The 20,244-nt window shown below is 45.9% G+C and overlaps 1 long non-coding RNA gene across 1 annotated transcript; it reads left to right on the top strand.

Moving 5' to 3' along the window:
* The first annotated feature begins 8,622 nt into the window (after nt 1-8,622).
* On the top strand, nt 8,623-18,567 carry LOC134735754 (uncharacterized). Its single transcript, XR_010119185.1, has 2 exons — nt 8,623-8,676; nt 15,976-18,567. It is a non-coding gene; the product is annotated as an uncharacterized lncRNA (long non-coding RNA).
* The last annotated feature ends 1,677 nt before the right edge of the window (nt 18,568-20,244 follow it).

The following is a 20,244-nucleotide window of genomic DNA, read 5'->3' on the forward strand; positions in this document are numbered from 1 at the left end:
GGAGAACCCTCTCCATGCTGCAGACAGAGAAAACAAAAATGGTTTAAGAGTAGAAGGTACAAAGTCAAACACTCTGAACCACAGGTCCTGATTTTTAGACAACCTGTTTCTCATATTGGGCAAGTCTGTGTGGACTCCCTCCAAAGTGCAGAGCAAGCAGGATTTACGTATTTAACAAGCACATCTGGAAAGGCCAGTTAGTGCTCAAAACATACCTGTCAAATTGCATCCAAGTAACAGCTCTGATGGATTTAAAATACGTCCTCAAAAGACAAGATGGCATGTGACTTTGGAAAGTAAATCATAAAAGGCATTGTGGTGTCCTTCTTGGTCCTTTTCTTGGATAATTTATTATGGCAAAAATGAACTGCCACATCATAAGGACACTTAAGAAGCCTAGGGAGAGACCCAGGTCGTGAGGAACTGAGGCCTCCTGCCAACAGCCATGTGAGTGAGCCATCTTGAAAGTCGGCCTTTCGGTCCCAGCCAAGCCCTCAGATGACTGCAGCCCCTGTTGACCCTCCTGACAGCAACATCATGAGAGACCCTGAGCCAGAATCACCAGCTAAGCAGCTCCCAGATTCCTCACCCACAGAAATTGTGAGATAATAAAGGTTTGTTGTACTAAATCACTAGGTTTGGGGGTAATTTGTTACACAGCAAGAGAGAACACAGAGAAGCTCTTTTGTTGATAAGCTATCAAGTAACCTGTCTACCCCTTTTACCAGTATCATCTTAAAACTTGTTTCAACATCATGCATATGTGCCTGATTCCACACATTGGGCAGTAAACTTGAATCCTTTAGGGTTTGTAAAGCCATTCTCAATGTGTGCATGTGTACCTCTAGAGAACCATGGGTATGTCTTAGGGGTCCTCTTTGCAAGCCCTGTCTCAGATATGGAAGATAATTATTTAGATGGTGCTGGGGTATTGTGCCCTGTTACTACAGGTGCTCATCAAATCTTTTGTCATTTTTAAGGATCCTATCAAAGACTTAAGAAAATTTTTCTAATTCATTTTTAAATAAAATCATAATCTAATAGAGCCTGTCATTCTCTAGCAATGTCTCACACAAATATACACACAAACTTAGGAAGCACTAAAGTTCATTCATTTAGCATTAAGTAATTATTAATAAAGTTAATTAATAATGAATGTGCCAGGCCGTTGTCTTTACAAAAACAAAAAGACATAATCCCTGCCCCCATGATCCCACACTGTAATCATATAACATAGTTATGTAGGAACTGCAGTGGAGAGGCAGCCCAAGACTCCTGCAGAAGAGTAGGGAGACTGCATGGGCATTAAAGAGAGCATGTTAGCACTGAGACCTGACTTTCACTTTCAAAAAGGATTTTTGCAGCAGCTCCAGCGCCCTTATTCTTGGGTGGAATATCAGAAGGAAAAGGAGCATGATGCTTCTGATCAGCAGTATTAGCCAATGCCTAGTGGAGTGTTCAAGGTCAACAAAAGCACCAGATAATAACTACCATAATCCAAGAAGTCCAGAGTAGCCCTGAACATCCGCTTGGTTCTTGTGAAAGGCTGTTGAGTGCTCAGTGATGGGCAGGGTCACAGCAAACATTGCTTTTCCTCAGCCGGCTTTGTTCCAGGTCAGTCTGAAAGGTACACAATACTGCCCAAGCTCAGAGGCCGGCAGAACTCACAGAACAGGTGGAATTATATACCAGAAAGAGACTTGAGAGTGTTTATTCACTTGCCAGATTTATTTATCAGGTACGGGATTGAAAGGCTTTCCCCAAAGGATATGTAGAGATTAATGTGCAGAGAAAATGCTTTTTCAACAAACGCTTACGCTAATCAGGCCTTGGTTTTCATATCCAAGCACAACAGTGTTTGCTGCCCTTCCCAGGCATTGCTGGTAAGAACAAACACACACAGTGACAAACAAAGCAAGCTGAAATGTGGACACCTGTCTATCACTCTGAAGAGCAGCTGTCACTTTTTAAAAGCCCACAAACATATTTTAATGATATGTTAGACATGCTATATTAGTTCCTTTACGATAAAGCCAGTCTAGGTCTACCTGAGCCTCAAACATTTGAATGAGAAGGGAAAATTTCTCTCATTCAGTACTTTGTCTACCTGGAGCCAATGATCAGATCGAATGATTTCCAGAAGCTTCTCAAGCCCACGCTGGGTCTAAGGAATGCATTCATTAAGAATCTATCGCATCTAAGCTTAAAAATGCAGCTGAATGTTTATGGGTCTCTTGAAGGGCAAGTTGAGAATGAGGACAAGGCCACTCCAGCAAGCTTCTTATATAACTGCCCTCTTTCGCTGTGTCTATAGAGAGGCCAAAGCATCCAGATGAAAAGTGAAAAAGTCATCCCTCATCTGGTCTGGCTGATGCCGAACATCTGGATGTTATATAATAAGCCATTGGGGTCGTTTTTCTTACTCTCTTTTAAAAGTAAGCCTAACAATCAAATCTGGATTTTAAACTCTAAATTTCATCTATTTTTCATAAGCTCTTTGAGCGGGCTGGTCTTGATTATTCTCCTCCATTAAAAACTGTACAGGAATGCTCAGAGAGGAAACTGCTCAAATAGAGCTAACAGCCACAAAGGTAATCTCTGACCCTTCCTACGAGTCTTCAGATTTCCATTCATCATGAGTAAAGGGCCTTACCACAGAGAGGAAAATACCGACATGCGAAACGTTCATAGGCATCAGTGACCTCACTTTGAAAAACACTCACTTCTGCACAGTGGCTCAGTTTTACACAAAAGTGAATCGTACCAACAACTCAAGCAATTCCTTTCTGTTTAGTTCCTTACAATTTTTCAAAGCTCCTTGAAACAGGACAATGGACTAGAAAGTGCTCTCAGGCCACACCTGACCGTAAAGTCGCCAAGTTCTTGGTCAAACACAATGCATACTCGTGAGGAGTGAGCCTCGTGGTCCTCTCTGTACCATGCATTCTTCTCATTGAACCCCGCTCCAGGACCGGTGGCAGCCTCCTTTAATTTATCAGGAGCTGGTATGCCTTTCTCCGCTCACTGGAGTCTATTTTTACTTCCCTTGCTACTTTCTTTTGCACCTCTTAGTTACTCCTATAGCTAACCTGCGGCCATCCAGTCCCTGCTAAAGAAACAAGCACAGAAGCAAAAAGCAATGAAACACCATGTTTCAGTCACTGTAGTGGCAGCATTTTGTCTTAAAGGAAGGTAATATCTCCACATTATTGTGGGAAAATTGGGGCTTAAGAGGATTAAGCAACTTGCCTTCCATGTGGCTGAGTTGGGATTTGAATTCGGATCTGTTGTCAGAAATGGCAGTGTCAAACAGCAGATAGGCGCTTGGCTTTTGAAGTCAACACACGTGGGTGCGAACTTGAGCTCTGGTGCTTAACTGTGGAACTGAGTGAATTGTTAAACTTCTCGAAACCTAACTTTCCCCATCTGTAAAATGGAGATAATGACAATAGTGCCTCCATTGGGTTTCGTGATCATAAGAGGATTGTAGAGTACTTGGTTTAGTGACTGGCATGCTACCTTTCATCATCTTCATTATTATCTACTAGATTTCCTACGTTTCATTCCATGACACAACTTGAACAAGAATACTCTTGTCTTTTGCTGTTAGGTTTTTAAACAAATGCCCTAGTTATTCTACATTCAGCTGCAACTAACAAAAACCCAGTGAAGAATTGCTTAAACCATCAGGATTTTTATTGTTTACTCAACAAACAGTTTGAAAGTAGATGGTCCAAAGGTAGATTTGCTAACTGAATGATGCCATCAAGGAATCAGACTCATGTATTATCCCTCATGATTACCAGATGGCTGCCACAGCTCCAGACAGCACATCCTCATATGACAGAATGGAAGAGAGGAGACAAAAAGAATGTTCTCCTCGTGTTCCTCTCTGTTATCAGGGAGGGAAATATTTCTCAGATGATTCCATCAAATTTACCTTACCTTTCCTTGGTCAAAAATGGTTATATGACTACCCCCAATCTCAGCAAAGGAGAATGGATTACCATGGTTGCCTTAGACCAAGGGTCTTCAAACTTTTTCTGCAAAGGGCCAGATAGCAAAGAATTTAGGAGGCCATACAGTCTCTCTCACTACCACCCAACCCTGCTGCTATAGCACAAAAGTAGCCACAGGTGCTAAGGAAGCAAATGAGCATGTCTGAGTTCCAATAAAACTTTATTTACTAAAAGAGTTAGCCACTAGGTTTGGCCAGTCCTTGCCTTAGGTCAGTCACCATGTCACTGAGTACTTGGCTGTCCTAACTAAAGTTGGACTCTATTAGCAAAGAAGAAAGAGGAATAGCTATGTGTAGAGGCTGCCACAGGGACGGTGGCTCTAAAACACTCCCGGGAGAGTTGAGACGTGACATTGTGAGAACCAGATACTGATGGAGGACTGTCAGGAAGCCAGGGGCTACATGTGGACAGACAGACAGATGGAACATGCCATCCAGTGTTTCCCAGCATCCACACCAGTGGTTCAAATTGCTTTGGAAGAGCCCCAGGATTCCTCAGAGGTCCCTGGCTTGTGCGTATGGGGAACCACGTGGAGGAAGTCATACCCGGGTCCCTCCCGCATGATTTTAACCAGAGCCCTTTTGCTTTTATCTGCTTTACAAATGGTGTTCCTATATGTGGTTTGGGGAATTCTGAGTCAGGGAAGAGGGAGCAGGAGAAAATCTTAATGATAATAAAAATTGAAACCACTAGCATAGAGGATAAGCATCTAATCTGCCATAAAACATCCCTTTCTAATCTATCTCCCATGATCCCACTAAGTAACCTCTGCCCCCGTGAGATGCTCTAGCCAAGTAGGCCGAGTGTTCCTCATGTTACTCCAGCATTGCACCTTCTCTTCAGCCTTGGACCTCAGCTCATCTGCATGGCTGGAATCCCCCTCTTCATTCTGCTTGGATAGAAACTTTCCCCAATCTTTGTCAGTCTAATGAAAACATACTTATTTTTCACTTACTATGTACAAGTCGCCAAGTTGTAAAAAGGAATGAGAAACATAAAAGATACAGTCCAGGCCACGCACTTTGGGAGGCTGAGGCAGGCGGATTGCTTGAGCCCAGGAGTTTAAGAACAGCCTGGGCAACATGGTGAGATCCCATCTCTACAAAGAAATACAAAAATTAGCCAGCCGTGGTGGTGTATGCCTGTAGTCCGGCTCCTGGGGAGGCTAAGGCGGGAGACTTGCTTGAGCCAAGGAGGTCGAGGCTGCAGTGAGCTGTAATCCCACCACTGCACTCCAGCCTCTGTGACAGAGCGAGACCCTGTCTCAAAAAAAAAAAAAGAAAAAGAAAAAGAAGATACAGTCTCCTTCCTCACAATTTCATAATCTAGTTGTACAGAAAGAACACAAATAAATGAAAGCTGAGTACAATGATGAGCATGATTAGAAAAATCGATTAAAAAAAAAAGAACAGATACTTGCAAATGAGTTTTACCCTGCATAGATCCCTTGGAATACATGCTTTCCAGTAAGGCTGCCAAGACACACTTTTCGGGGGAATTTTTTTGGGAATTACATTTAGTTCCATCTTTTAAGACATAGAAGGAAAGCAGTCTCATTCAGTTAGAGTGCGCCCTATTTCATTTTACCAAAAATGGTTTCTCAAAGCTTGATTGCTGGCTTTTTCACTGGACTCCAAGTGGTGTCTGGCTGGCTCCAAACATCCTATCCACCATCAAAAGAGCAGTCCCCAGGATCGAATGTATTTAATAGATGTGCTGCAGGTTCTGAACATGATTCCACAAAAGATGCCCCCACTGTCTAAGGGGACGGCCATTCTGCAGCCACGACTGCACCCCTGAAAGAATAGGACAGTAGGGGAGGCTCCTTCAGCTGACACAGCCAAGGACGCTTCTGAGCTGGGGAGGTTGGAGTTAGGGCTTGAAGTCAGGCGAGGTTTGGTTAAGAATGGAAATAAGGATTCAGTGATGGGGATGCATTTTAGTTCCACAACTAGACACTGAAGCCTGGATTCAAATCCCAGTTTTGCCATTTACTAGCTGTGGACCTTGACGAATTTCTTGACCTCTCTGGCCTTCAGCCTCCTCAATTATGCAATGGGAATTATAAGAGTTGGTGAAGCACACAAATCTAATTAATAAGTTAATAAATGTAAGACACTAAATGTGATGTCAATGTTTGCTATTATCCGTATTTTTATATTATCCCCCATGGCAGAATGAAATCTCATTGACCAGCTTTCCTGGTTAATCTCATAAACTGTCTCATTTTTCAACTATTACAAAATATAGTCCAATCAAACTGAGAAACGTGACCATCTCATTCAAATCAGTACTTCTTTCCTCCCTCCAGCACCTGGAGGCTGGCTTAGGTCTGGAAGCATGTGGCTGGGACGGGGACCCAGTCAGTGTTTGTTCCTGCTTCCTGGACCCTCCATCTTCTCCAATCACTGGGTGATTCTGGAGGCTGGGAAGTCCAAGGTCAAGGTGCTGGCAGATTCAGTGCCTGGGGAGGGCCTGTTCTTCACAGATGGCACCTTCCACAGGTTCTCTCATGGTGGAAGAGGCAAGGCAGCTTCCTTCGATCTCTTTTCTAAAAGCACTAATCTCATTCATGCGGGCTCCCCCTTCATGACCTAATCACTTTCCAGAAGTGCCACCTCTTAATACTGTCATATTGGGAATTAGGGTTCACAAACAAATTCTGGGGGGACATCAACATTCAGACCATAGCAGGTTTCTCAGGGCCCAAAGAACAAAGCTCTTCAAGGAGGATTCAGTTGCATCTAGGGGTTGGTGTCCTTGGGAGTGGCAGATGTGCAAACACTGCCTCTTCTGTGGATGCTTTTGTGGGTTTTCTCAATCCTCTACCCCTATTGTTGCCAGTTCACTAGCTGCAGCTCCAGGACATGGGCAGCCCGTTAGCTGGCACTCACTCGTCACCCTCAGGTCCTGGCATGGGCTGCTCACCTCGCCCCTGTGGGGGGACGTGGGCCCACCCTGCCCCTAGGGAGACTTAGTGCATGTATGATTCACTGACTCTTGGAAGAAGAGGTGGCTCCAAATACCTCCTTCTCTCGCCACTGCAAACAGCCGTCTGCTTTGCAGGTCGCATCAGTCCTTACGCCTCCCAAACTCCAGGAGACACCTAAAGCTCTCCCGGGAGTTCTCTGGAGCCCAAGTCATTTATCTTGAGGTAGGTGGAGAAGCAAAGCATATAGACACCTCTCTAAAAAGAAAGACCCACTGCTGGCCTCTCCTGCGTCCTTAGCCTCCTATCGTATCACCCCAACGCGAGGCTGGTGTCGGTCCCTTAACAACATCCCAGGGAGGGTCTATACCTCACTTGAGAATGGGGGTGGGAGTTGTTTGACCCATATATTGTTCTGTGTTGGGGTCTCAGCAGAAATTCCAGCAGTCATGAACACAGAGTCCCTTTGAGTGTCCTGTTAGGGGCTGGAGGCATCTTTGGAAATTACCTGGAGGGCAGCCCAGTGTGAAAGGCCTGACTACCAGGGAATGGAATCCGGGCTTCACGGTGTAGACAATGGGCAGGCAAGGCGTGTTTCTCTTTCCTTTTCAAATGTAGGTAAGTGCAGCCCCAGTTGCTGGACTTGCCTTCACATCCACGGACCTGCCCTTTCCCAGGGTCAGCTGGGTTCAAAGGGCTCTCAGAACGTTTTCTTTAAAGGAAAAATGGAGAGTAGCAAACGCGTGCCTAGGTGGGACCAGGGAGTAGAGGGAGGCGGTTTAGATAGCAATTAAGGGGACATCAGACCAGCTACAAGCCAACAAGGAAAAAAGTGACGTAAGGAAAAAATCCCAGGGAGCAGAGAGAAAAGTAGACTCCCCAATGCCTCGCAGTAAATGAGGACGCCTGGTGCCTGCGGCGAGGTCAACTGAGGTCAGACGAGCTTATCTCTCCTGTCCCGGGAATTAAGGGCGTCCTGGGGACAGCTGCAGAGCAGGAGGCTCCCCCTGCCCTCCTCTTCCTAAGCAAGTCAGGATCCCAAGAGGCGCGTGCGGGGAGGCCCCTCCGAAGGGCTGCTGGCTTGTGTCTTGCACCAGCGCAAAGGGAAGCTGTCGGTTGCTTCTGCAGTGAGGCAAGCTCAGAAGAGAGGCGAGGTGTTGCTGTCGGGGTGTCTGCCTGCCTCTTTAGGATCAATTATTAGCGTACAGATCCTAAAACAAAACAAAACAAAAAAACAAAACAAAACAGAACACTCCTGAAAACATCGACTTGCATCAGTAACAGGCCCCAAGTTCGGGACGCCAGGAGACGCCAGCGGGGCTGTGAAGTGCAAATCGCCCCGAGGCAACCCGAGAACGGGAGGACTGTCACCAGCCCGCCCGGAGAGTGCGACGCCCCGGTCCGTTCCGGAGCAGGGAAACTTTTGCCGGAGGCTGCGCTGGCACCGGCTGCCTGGCGCGGCTCGCGCGGACCCGGGCGACGGGACACGCAGCGCGGCACTGCCACCTTGTGGGCAGCGGCGGCAGCGGCGCGGCGGGGCGAAGCCGGCAAGGCGAGCGACCCGCGGGCTCGGAGCCCGACGCCGGCCAGCGCACGCCCGCAGGAACGCGCCGGCCGAGCGGGAGCCCGCGGGGGCGGGGCGCGCGGCTCCGGTCACGTGGGTTAGCAACAGGCAGCAGCCAATGAGAATGCGAGTCAGGTGGTGCGAGCGCCCGCCGCGCGCAGGAGGTAAGGGGCCCAGGAGGAGGCGTGGGCGCGCCACGGGCTCGGTGGGACCGCGGGTGGGGAAGTCCAGAAAGGTTGCTCTTCCCTGTTAGGAGCCGCCTGCCGCAGGCGGGATGAACGAGAGCTGTAAAATGGGACTGTCCCATTCCCACGCTCCACGGCTGTGACCCCTGTACAGGGCAGTGGGCGGCGGCGCGGGTGGGAAGCAGGCGGGGAGCGACGCGGGGAGCCCGGTTTGTCCCTGCTCCAGCCACTTGTTGCTTTGCCAAATCCATGGGCCTCGGACTGCCACTTGGATCCACATAGGGGAATTAAAACAAAAAGAATAATGAGGCTCCTGGCCGTGGCGGGTTGCGCATTGGCCCTCTTGCATGTAGCAGGTGGAGGAGACAGGCTCCATCCTTAGAGCTTCCCAGAGCCCAGGGTTGGCCCGAACACACCAAAGCAGAGGACAGCCAGGAATTGGGTCAGAAAGAAAAAGCTTCGTTGGTTTTAATTATTTTAAATAGAAAAGCCACATCCAAAAGTACCAATAATGACTTTTACAGTAAACTCACTATGTTGACATAAACCAGCCCACCCCTGAACGCACAGAAGACCGTAGCACAAACTGTGAGAGGCGTATTGAAGGACCAGGTCAAAATCAGGACTGACAGGCAAGCATGGTTTCCAGCAGGATCTTACTCTTCTGGCTTCCTAGTTTGGGCAGATTTCACCCTGTTAATAGGGTCCGTGGATCGGTCTCTCTTTCTCTCCTCTCTCTCTAGCTCTCTATCTCTCTCTCTTTCCACCTCGTGTTTCATTCCTCTGAAACAAATCCAGGGAGCAGATGGCCTCAGAAGGGTATCTAATCCATGCCTGGCCTCTAGGCACGTACTATAAGCTGTGATACCGTGGTAAGGTGTTATTATAGAGACAAAAAAAATATCTCAGACTGCAGGATCTAGCCATCCTATTCTTAAAGTTCCCTAGGGAAAGATGTTGTGCAATATTCTTTGATAACCTACTACAAATGCTAACCACTTTAAGTACAATATAAGAACCTTCTGATCCTAGGTTTTATTTGTTTCTATTTAAACTCATTCAGGGTCAGGCTACCCAGAGGGCAGTTGAACACCTGTCCGGTGGCTTATGGGAATGCCTTGCACGATGTGCACTTCCCTCCACCAGGATCAGTGTGTCCGCTGACACTGGGGACCATGCCTGAGACATAGGTACAATTGGGCTGTGCCAGGGCAGCTCAGAGAAAGTGATCCACTCTGAGTCAGACCCTGCCAGCTGAGTTACTTACTTCTTTTTTTTTTTTTTTTTTTTTTGAGATGGAGTTTCCCTCTTTTTGCCCAGGTTGGAGTGCAATGGTGCAATTTTGGCCTACTGCAACCTCTGCCTCCCAGGTTCAAGCGCTTCTCCTGCCTCAGCCTCCCGAGTAACTGGGATTGCAGGTGCCCACCAGCATGCCTGGCTAATTTTGTATTTTTAGTAGAGACAAAGTTTCACCATGTTGGCCAGGCTGGTCTTGAACTCGGATCTCCAGTAATCTACCCGCGTCGACCTCCCAAAGTGCTGGGATTACAAGCATGAGCCACCCCACCCGGCCACTTGCTTCTTTTAGAGAACAGGCTTTGTGCACCTACCAGTGTTGAAATAATACTACCTTAATGGTTATGCTTCTACAAATTTGATATAGTATTTGATTTTTAAATGTACCATACTCTTGAGTTCCTGACCAGTACACTGTTTGAAGGATGTCATGAGGACGTGCATTTGAAAGTCTGAATCCACAAATATGTATTGTGCTCTAATTGCCAGGCTTGGGCTTAGATACTGGGGATACAGCATTGCAGCAGGGAATTTGCAGAATGAAATGGAACCGTGAAGAAAGGAAATGAAAATAAATCCCCCTGTTTCCACAGTCACCTCCCCCACACTAGTTGACTATTCTCTCTTAATCAGCTCCCTCAAACTGCTGCCTCTAGGACCTTCATTCTCTCTGACTTCTTTGATCATGGAGCAATAAGATCACCATATGTTAGATATTGTTAAATAACATGATATGTTGGGAAAAGTCATGCACTAGGAATGAAAAAAAAACATACAGCTAGCTTCAGCCCTGGCTCTGCCACTTGACAAAATCCATAACTTTCTACAAAACTTTAAGATCTGAATCTTGGAATCTTAGTTTCCTAATCCCTAGAATGGAATAAAGAGTCTTACTTGGCAACTCCACAGGTTCAAGATTCCAGGCCTCAGTTTTCTCATCTGTAAATTGAGGGGTTTGACCTAGATTTACAGCTTGCAAATTTGCCTTAGAAGTGATTCCCCATTTATAACAAAATCCAACATAAAACCCCAACATATAAAACAGATAAAGACAGACTTGCTTTAATGGCGCTGAGGCAGAAGGCTCTGAGTCCTATATACTCTCTTCTCCTACCTTTTAAAGGCCTTGAGGCATCTGTGCAGAACCCTAGGGTTTCACTGAACACAGTTGGAAACTCACTGTGCTAGGTGATTGTTTTAAAGTAGCTTCCATTTCTAAAATTCTATAAATCAAAATTTCCTAACATTGTATATTTCTGTGATGAGATTTAACCCATTTTCTTTCTTCATTTATTTATGTTATAGGAGATAGTCGCAAGCTAAAACCAAAATATCTTTCATTACTCCCTCCGTATTTGTAAAGCCAATCTCTCTGCCACAGGGAGGAAAAAAGATTTTGATGGAACACGTATGGTGTAATGAGAAAAACACCACAATGGGGATGAGAAGACATTAGTTCCAACCTTGGTCCTGCTTATAACTAGTTCTATAACTAGTTAGCTTGATCGAGGAATCTTATTAACCTATCTAAATCCAGAAAATTAAGAGGTTGGGTGACTTAGTAATCACAGTCATGCACATGAGCATTGAGGGAGCTTGTGCGCTCATGGGCTTCCTTAAATAACTCAATTCCTACTTAGCCTACAGGCTGACTTGCTTTATCACCCTTTCTTCAATATATATATCCTCACCCCAGAGGGAGTGAAGGGTGAGAAGACAAATTAGGTTGTAAGTGACACCACCAGGACATCAAAATAGAAATATCAACTCAATCATTGTTATGTTTGCACAGATGGTTCAAGCCCACAGCACGCCTTGACCCCAGCTCACCAAGCAGGAGGCACATCTCCATTAAGACAGGGTTCATGCAATATACACGTTCATAAGGGCAAACTACGAAATCTTAAAAACCCCAGAGTTTGGAGAATGTTTAAAGGAAACAGTCTGGGTTAAGGACCCAGGACCTGGGGTTGAACCAAAATGAATGACCCCACAAAGGACAAACAGTATGATTCATTGCCTCTGAGTGTGCACATCCTGGGAAAAGGCAACTTTAGGGGTGGACACAAGAACAACAGCTCTGGTCATGGCTGTGACTTGGTTATAAGTTAACTTTATGGGTCACTGAGTGTCTGGAAACAAACTATAAAAAGAAGAAAGGGTGGCCCAGGCAGCTTTGTGTTGGAAATGGCTGTGACCAGTTGCTTCTGGAAGGGAGATGTATTGACTGCAATAAAACTTGATAGGCTCAGCACTTGCCTGTTAAGTCTAGAATCGGAAGTCAACTTTGGACCTGAGTAATTGGTATAAATTTGTGTATAAGGACAAGACAGAAGAGATTTTATTCCAAGTGGTCAACAATATGTGTCCAACTGCTGCATATGATCTGCCTTCTCTCTGACCTCTAATCCTACGAGACTATCTGCATCGTCTGGGGTAATCCTAATATCCAAGCAAGTGGATACACTTTCACTTTCACCATACTGGCTTTTTTTTTCTTAATCTTTGCTGTTCTTGGGAATAGCAGAACATTTAAGGTAAAAATAAATAAACACATCATAGATACTTGCTATTCTTAATTATGTCTGTTCTTGGGAAAACAAATTGTACACAATGTTAACTTCTAGTCAATCGTCATCTTTAACTTTAGTGTCATTCGGTTAGCGGACAATTATTTATTAACACACACTTGCACATATCCAGTGTTATAGAGTCCAAAGTTATAGGCAATAAATATAAAACAAGATTATGCTAGAAATGCTTCAAAAAATACACATCATGTTTTATACTTAATTATTTTTCAAGCTTGGTGGCGGGAAGTCGGAGGGGGTGGTGCATTGTAAGTTATACTCAAAGTATGATGTAGAAAAGCCTTGAGCTAAGTTTCAGAGGCCAAGAAGCTCATTTTAAATATCATTATCTATAGCTGTGTGGCAGCTGAACAGAACATCACATTTCTGAAGCCCAGTTTTTTCATCTGAAAAACAAAGGAGGTCGAACTGGGTCATAGTCCATATCACAAAGCTTAACAATAATAGTAGCCAATATTTTTTGAGACAAGCACTTTGCTTTATCAGTTACTCCTCATAAGAACCCTATGATGTATGCATTACTATTTCCCCCGTTTTTCAGATAAGGAAACTGGGTTTTGAAACTTAACCAAGGTCACACGGTGAGTAAGTGGCAAATCTGACATTTAAACCTAGTCTTTCCCAGCTCCCAAGTTGCGCCCAACTGTTTCACAATACTGAACTGCCTCAGAGTTTATCTGGGCAGAAGATAAGATTTTTTTTACTTATTCAGATTTTCACCTTGACTCCCTTAGAGCTGCAAATAGAAATCATCCCTCCATTGGCTAGCACAATGTGATCTTCAGAAACTCTCTTATACGTGGATGCTGAAGGAAAAGAAGGTGGAAACGGCTACCTGGGGGGAAAGGAGGTAGCTTCAGGGAACACTGTGCCCACTCCTATGAGGACTGAGTAGGAGACTAGACTTTTACTTAGTGACTGTGCCCCAGAATTCTAGATCTACAAGGAAATGGGCATCCAGAAATGACAGGTAGGAGGGATAAGGGGAAACCGATGATGCCTGGCCAAGACCTTTCTGTCACTTCTTCTCATAGACCCCTTAGACCAAGCCTGGCTTCTGAATTTCCCATAGCTGTTCAGTCAACACAGGGCCAGGTATGTACCTGAGTATAGCTAGGAAATAGCATCTGAACCCTGCTTAGGAAGCTGGGGTGTCCAGAACAGTGGCTGACGTGGCCTGATTTGATTTCTGGTCCCCCACACCTGAGGTCACTGCTGCTGCATGGATTCCTGCAGAGTGCCCACGAGCTCCAACAGACGAAACACTACACAGGGCTTACGTGCTGAGTGACCAAAGACTCGGAGCCTCTGGAATGAAAGGATCCCAGTAATGCAAATAGGATATAAAGATAGTATCTCCGTAGATACTCTGTAGTCCATAGTCCTAAAGGAATGTTTTGGCTTCCACAAAAAAAATAGCACTTTATACTGAGAGGGACAACGTGGAGCCAAAGACAGATTACACAGAGTCCCTGCTCTTGGAAAAACTCAATATCTCTTGGGGTATACCAGGGCACCCCTTTGGGACTGCTTGGGTTAGGCTAGTTATCCCAAGACAAGAAAAAAAGTACATGAGAGATACGTGTGACTGTTTTATAAAAATACACAAGTTATTGACATATACTTAATGGATTAAATAGAAAATAATCAGTTGAGGAATGACAACTTCAAGAAATTTCACATTTTCTCTTGAAAATACTGGAGGTGTTGGCTGGGCGCAGTGGCTCACGGCTCTAATCGCAGCACTTTGGGAGGCCGAGGCGGGTGGATCACCTGAGGTCAGGAGTTTGAGACCAGCCTGGCCAACACGGTGAAACCTTGTCCCTATGAAAACACAAAAATTAGCTGGGCATGGTGGCACGCACCTGTAGTCCCAGCTACTAGGAAGGCTGAGGTGGGAGGAATGCTTGAACTGGGGAGGTGGAGGTTGCCACTGCACTCCGGCCTGGGTGACACAGACTACGTCTCAAAAAAAAAAGAAAGGAAAATAAAATACTGGAGCTGTCAAGAACAATAAAAATAATCTTATCCGTTATCAAGAAAAAGGAAGCAATTATGCATATTCTCAAAAATAACAGTCAGAAGAGTTAATTCTCCATGTCTGCTCTATATTAGATTAATCTTGAATCTGTATTTCAGATGTAAATTACTCTTCCTCCAATAAATTCAATTTTACGGATATAGATATACTTCTCTTCCAATCTATTTTTAATTGCTTGAAAACTGCCCCACATTTTGCTGACCACACATAGATCCTATGAACCCCTCTGTCAGCTCCCTGAGGTGATCATCACCATTTGGGGACTCCCCCTTGAGGAATGAGTGACTGCTGCAGTGGAAAGAGGTCTGACTTAGACACTCCAAGACCAAGAATTGAGTCTAGCTCTGCCCCTAACTAGATGTGAAGTTATAGACAAATTACATGGCCTCTCTAGTTCTGCATACAGTAAAGAAACAAAATTAGATTTCTTTTAGCTCTAAAATTCTGTCCTTGCCTAACCCCGATGAGCAAAAACAGGGGTTCCTTCTGCATGAAAACACTGGGCCTACTGGGAGGAATGGTAAAAGGACTCTGGGGACTGGAGATGGAGCCAGGGACTCTGGAATCAAGCACACAAACAAATGCCAGGGGCAAGGACTACCCCCCAGTTCCCAGGAAATTCCCTGGATAGATTTCAGACAGGAGACATTCCTGGTTTTATCCTGGAGCACACACTGGGGACTGAGACAGTTGGACACTTTAGGGTGAGACATTGGATAGACCTGTTTGTTGTCCTCTGAGTCAGCCAAGGATACTTTCATCCAGAGAGAGGACAGTTGTGTTTTTCTTGTTTGTTCATTTTTTAATGCAGGAAGAGTGAGACTACCCTTTGAGGAGCTCAATAAAGAAAGATACATATGGTGAAAAATACCCATCTCCCATCCCAGTGGCCATAGAAGCTACTTGCTGGGTTCTTGAACTCCCATTGGCTATGATAGGAGCAGAGAGTCAACCTGTGCGCCAACAGCAATGTCTGATCCCTTGGAAGATCTGTGTTGAGAAGTAAGGTAGTAGCAGCAACAGAAGCAACTGCAACCAAAGAGATGGACCCAAGAAAATTTTCAGTTTCAAAGGCAACATAGGAGTCCTCAAACCAGCTACAGAAAGAGAGGAGATTTGGAGGAGAGGAAAGAGGGATGCCAGTGACTTGGTGCATGGATGATTCACACCAATGCTTGTTCTCATTCCCCCTATAATTACTATTTGCTATTCACCTTCCATGGGTTCCTGGGGCCTGGTAGAGAAGGGTTTTTTGCTAAAGCCAGCGTCTCCTCCAGCCACCTATTGGCAGGGCTTTGTCATCCACTGTTGCATTTCCAGCCTGATGTTGACATCTCTTTCATCTTCTAGGACTTGCCTCTGATTTGAACACCAAAGAGAGAAAATTTTTTCTCCCAATTTGAACACAGGCGTCAAGGTGGCTAGAGCAATTTTGTTCCCATCACCCGAAGAAAATACCAGGACTTGTAGCCTTTCTATGCCTATATGACAGATCCATGTACTCAGCAGCTGAAGTGCGCAAGGAAATTAGGAATTACTTAAATTCACCCAAAAATGTACTGTGTATGTGCAATTTTAGCAGCCTCTCTCTTCCTGCAACTTGCTAGTTACTTTGGTATTACTCCATGTGTTTGTAATGACAACATTTCGCAAGGGGCAAGAATTTCCACTCTCCACTATTTATTTTACACACGTCACCCCCTTTCATTTTCAACACAACCAGGCAACATAGCATTATCTTAGTTTTACAAAAGTGGAAACTGAGGCCCTGGGAGGTAAAATGCCTTCCTTAAGCAGGAGAGCTGACAACTACAGCAAGTTCTCCTGATTCCAGGGCCTGTGGCCTCCTTCCACCCCACAGTAGGCAAGAAACCAAGTGACCAAGAAGAAGGCTTATGAGCCAGGCCGCAGACAAAGAAGTGGCAAGTGCAGGCAGTTTACAGCAGCATCGGAGAGTGAGGAGTTGGTGTGTAATGATTTGCCACGTGGACAGACAGGCTAATACAAGGACATTCTTTGTATCTGAGCATCCTTTATGTATAAAACATAAATGAGGCAGGTACAGAGCTGTTTCTTGGGAAATCCCATCCTGCCCCTGTGGGCTTCCTTCATCTTCTCATCTTATCCTCACAATGTTCACTCCTTGGAGTCTTGCCATCCACCAGCCCTGCCTCATTCAATCCTTGAGCTAATGGGAGCCCAGAAGGATCCTGACAGTGCCATGGGACAAGAAGGAAAAGAGAGAAGGACAAAGCCACAGCACTCCAGAGGACCCGAGCCCTCTCCCTGTGTGAGGCTCCCACGCAGCGCTCAGGCCCTGCTTCTCTTCTCACCACTCAGCCCCCCAGGGGCTCCGTCATCATGGGGAAAGATGAAGGAGCCTTGCTAAGTTACATGTTCTTCTCAAGTGCTGGCTTTCTGCATGCCATCCCTGTGAAACAGGAACTTTCTAGAATGTGTCTCATTATCACTAATGGTAAAGTGCTCAGAAAAACGTTCAGAAGGAGGGGGTGCTTGTTTTTGGGGCACGAGGGCAGGGAACAAGCTGCAAGGCTGTTCACTCCAGGCAAGAAACAAAACGCTGGAAAGAAACCAGAGGCTGGGTGAGTGAGGAATCAGGAGGCTGGCGTGAGCTGAAGAGACAGAAGGACAGTGTGTGAGCATACACGTGCACGTGTGTCTGCGTGTATATGAATCTGTGTGTCTGTGCATGTCTGCATGTATGTCTGTTTATGTGTGTCTTTCTGTGTATGTGAGTCTGTATGTGTGGCTGTGTGTGTTTCCCTCTGTGTATGTGTGTGTGTGTATCTGTGTGTCTGTGTTTCTGTGTGTCTGTCTGTGTTTCTGCATGTCTGTGTGTCTGCATATCTGTATATGTGTGTGTGTGTCTTCGTGTCTGTGTGTCTGTGCATGTGTGGGGTAGAGGGGCACTGGAGTAGCGATGGTAATGGCTAATGGGACATGATCAAGACTGAGAAATGCTCTGAGCTGAAGGATGGCTTCCAAAATTTCCAAAATGCTTGAAAATTCGAACTGGAATGCTGCTCCTGCCACCTGACTGCATGCCTGACACCCGACGCCCCACAGCTCGGAGCCCCTGTCAGCAAGGGGCCCCACAGCATCCCACAGAGATTCCCACTCAGCTGCCTGTTTAGAGGAGTCCTCTGGTCTCTGCCAGTTTCCTGTGAGATGACTGCACATCCTGAGACCCCATTGCTTCATCAGCAACATGGGAATAATAATATCAATACCCGCTGCACAGGACTGGTGTGAAAAATGAATGCATGAACACAGAAAAAAGCACAGTGCCAGACACACGGGAGGGGATCACGTTTTTGTTTCTGAACACTGAGTGGGTGACAGCCATGTGGCAAGAGGAGGAAAGCGTGGAGTTGGGGGCCAGACAGACTCCACATCAAGACCTAGTTCTCACCTTTCTCACTGCTTGGCCTTGGGCAAGCCCCTGAATCTCTCTGGACCTCAGTTCTAGCCTTCCTTCCACCATGGCTCCATTATGAACCCCACCTCCAGCTCCAGGACTAATCCACCTGCAAAACCCAGCCCCCTTGCCCAGGGAGATAGGGAGAAGCCACCAGCCAGACGGGAGAACACAGGTCCAGGATTGAACCCATGACCTCAGCTCAGCTTGCAATGTGAAGCATGTGACTTCATTTTGCAGGTCAGAAGAGTAAAGCTGTCCATGCCGGCTGGACATGAACAAGGAGGCTGCCATCCTATGCACAGCCCCCTACGTGGCTGGTAGCCATCTTGTGATCATGTCAGAAGCCAGGCTTGGGGTGATGTTGACTCTGAGGATACCAGAGAGGCAGGTGGAGCCAAACCACGGGATATTGTGGAGCCACTGGATCCAACCCCTCCTGAAGCCAACCCATCTCTGGCCCTTTCAGTTATAGCAGGTAATTAAAGCCCTGTTGTGCATAAGTCAGTCTGAGCATGTTTTCTGTTGGTTGCAAGAAAATGCTCCTTACTTACCACCTTACACCTTACACCTTACACTGTGATACGTTGTCAATTTAAGCCAGAGTTTTTGGTGATTGTGTCTGTTTCAGGAAGACTATCCTCAGCTCAACTCAGGCCCATCTAAATCATCTCAGAGGAAAATTCAAAGCCCCAAGTCCTTCAAGGTACTCAAGTCTCCCTCTCCTGGTTTCTTTGCTGCCCAGGTGCACAAAGTGTGTCCCAGAGTCTAAAGATAGATGTGGATCAGCTATGGTCTGGATGTTTATGTTCTCCCAAAATTCATTGGTTGAAATCCTAACCCCCAAGGTGAGGGTATTAGGAGGTAGGGACCATGGGATTGTTAGGTCATAAGGGCAAGACCTTCGTAAATGGCATTAGTGCCCTTATAAAAGAGGCTTGAAAGACACTCCTCGTCCCTTCCACCATGTGAGCACAGGGCAAGAAAGTGCCAAGTATGAACCATAAAATAGGCCTTCTCTAGATATTGAATCTGCCAGTACCTTAATCTTGGACTTCTCAGCCTCCAGAACGGTAAGAAATACATTTCTGTTGTTTATAAGCTACTGTATTGGCCATTCTTGCATTGCTATAAAGAAATCCCTGAGACTAGGTAATTTGTAAAGAAAAGAGGTTTAACTGGCTCATGGTTCTGCAGGCTGTATAGGAAGCATGGCGCTGGCATCTGCCCAGCTTCTGGGGAGGCCTCAGGAAGACTTCAATCATGGCAGAAGGCAAAGAGGGAGCCAACATATCATGTGGCCAAAGAAGGAGCAAGAGAGAGAGAGTCAGGGGAGAAGGAGAAGGGCTACACACTTTTAAATGACCAGATATTGCAAGAACTCATTCACTATCATGAGGATGGCACCAAGCCATGAGGGATCTGCCCCTATGACCAATCACCTCCTACCAGGCCCCACCTCCAACATCAGGGATTACATTTCAACATGAGTTTTAGTGGGGACATATATTCAAACTATATCCACTACCAAGTCTATGGTATTTTGTTACTGCAGCCTGATTGGACTAAGACAGGATCAGAGTCCATTTTCCACTCAGAACCCTCCATAAAACAACAGACGTCACTGTGAATATGCTCTTTGTCTCCTCTACCACTGTATTCGTTAGCCATTGCTGCATAACAAATTACCCTCCAACATTACCAACTTAAAGAGTTGGTAATGTATTAAAGTATTACCTGAGGGATCTAGGAGCAGCTCCTCTAGGTTGTTTTGGCTCAGGGGCTCTCATGGGGCTGCAGTCACCTCAAGACTCACCCAGCGCCAGTGGAGTTCCTTGCAAGATCACTCAGGTAGTTGCTGACAGAATTCAGCTCCTTATTGGCTGTTGTCCAGAGTCTTCAGCTCCTTGACACATGAGCTTCTCCATAGCTGCTCACAGAAAGAGGGAGAGATCCCAAGAAGAAGCCATACTCTTTTATACCTAATCTTGAAAGTGACATACAGCCATTCCTGTCATATTCTAATTGGCCACACAAACCAGCCCTGGTACAACGTGGAAGAGAGTTACGTTGTGTGAATACTGGGTGTGAATACCAGGAAACGGGGCCATCTTGAAGGCTGGCGGCTACAACCTCTGTGGGACCTTCCTGGCCCTCACTCTCCTAGTCCAACTGTCTCA

This window comes from Symphalangus syndactylus, chromosome 23 (assembly GCF_028878055.3).
Source record: "Symphalangus syndactylus isolate Jambi chromosome 23, NHGRI_mSymSyn1-v2.1_pri, whole genome shotgun sequence".
Lineage (NCBI taxonomy): Eukaryota > Metazoa > Chordata > Mammalia > Primates > Hylobatidae > Symphalangus > Symphalangus syndactylus.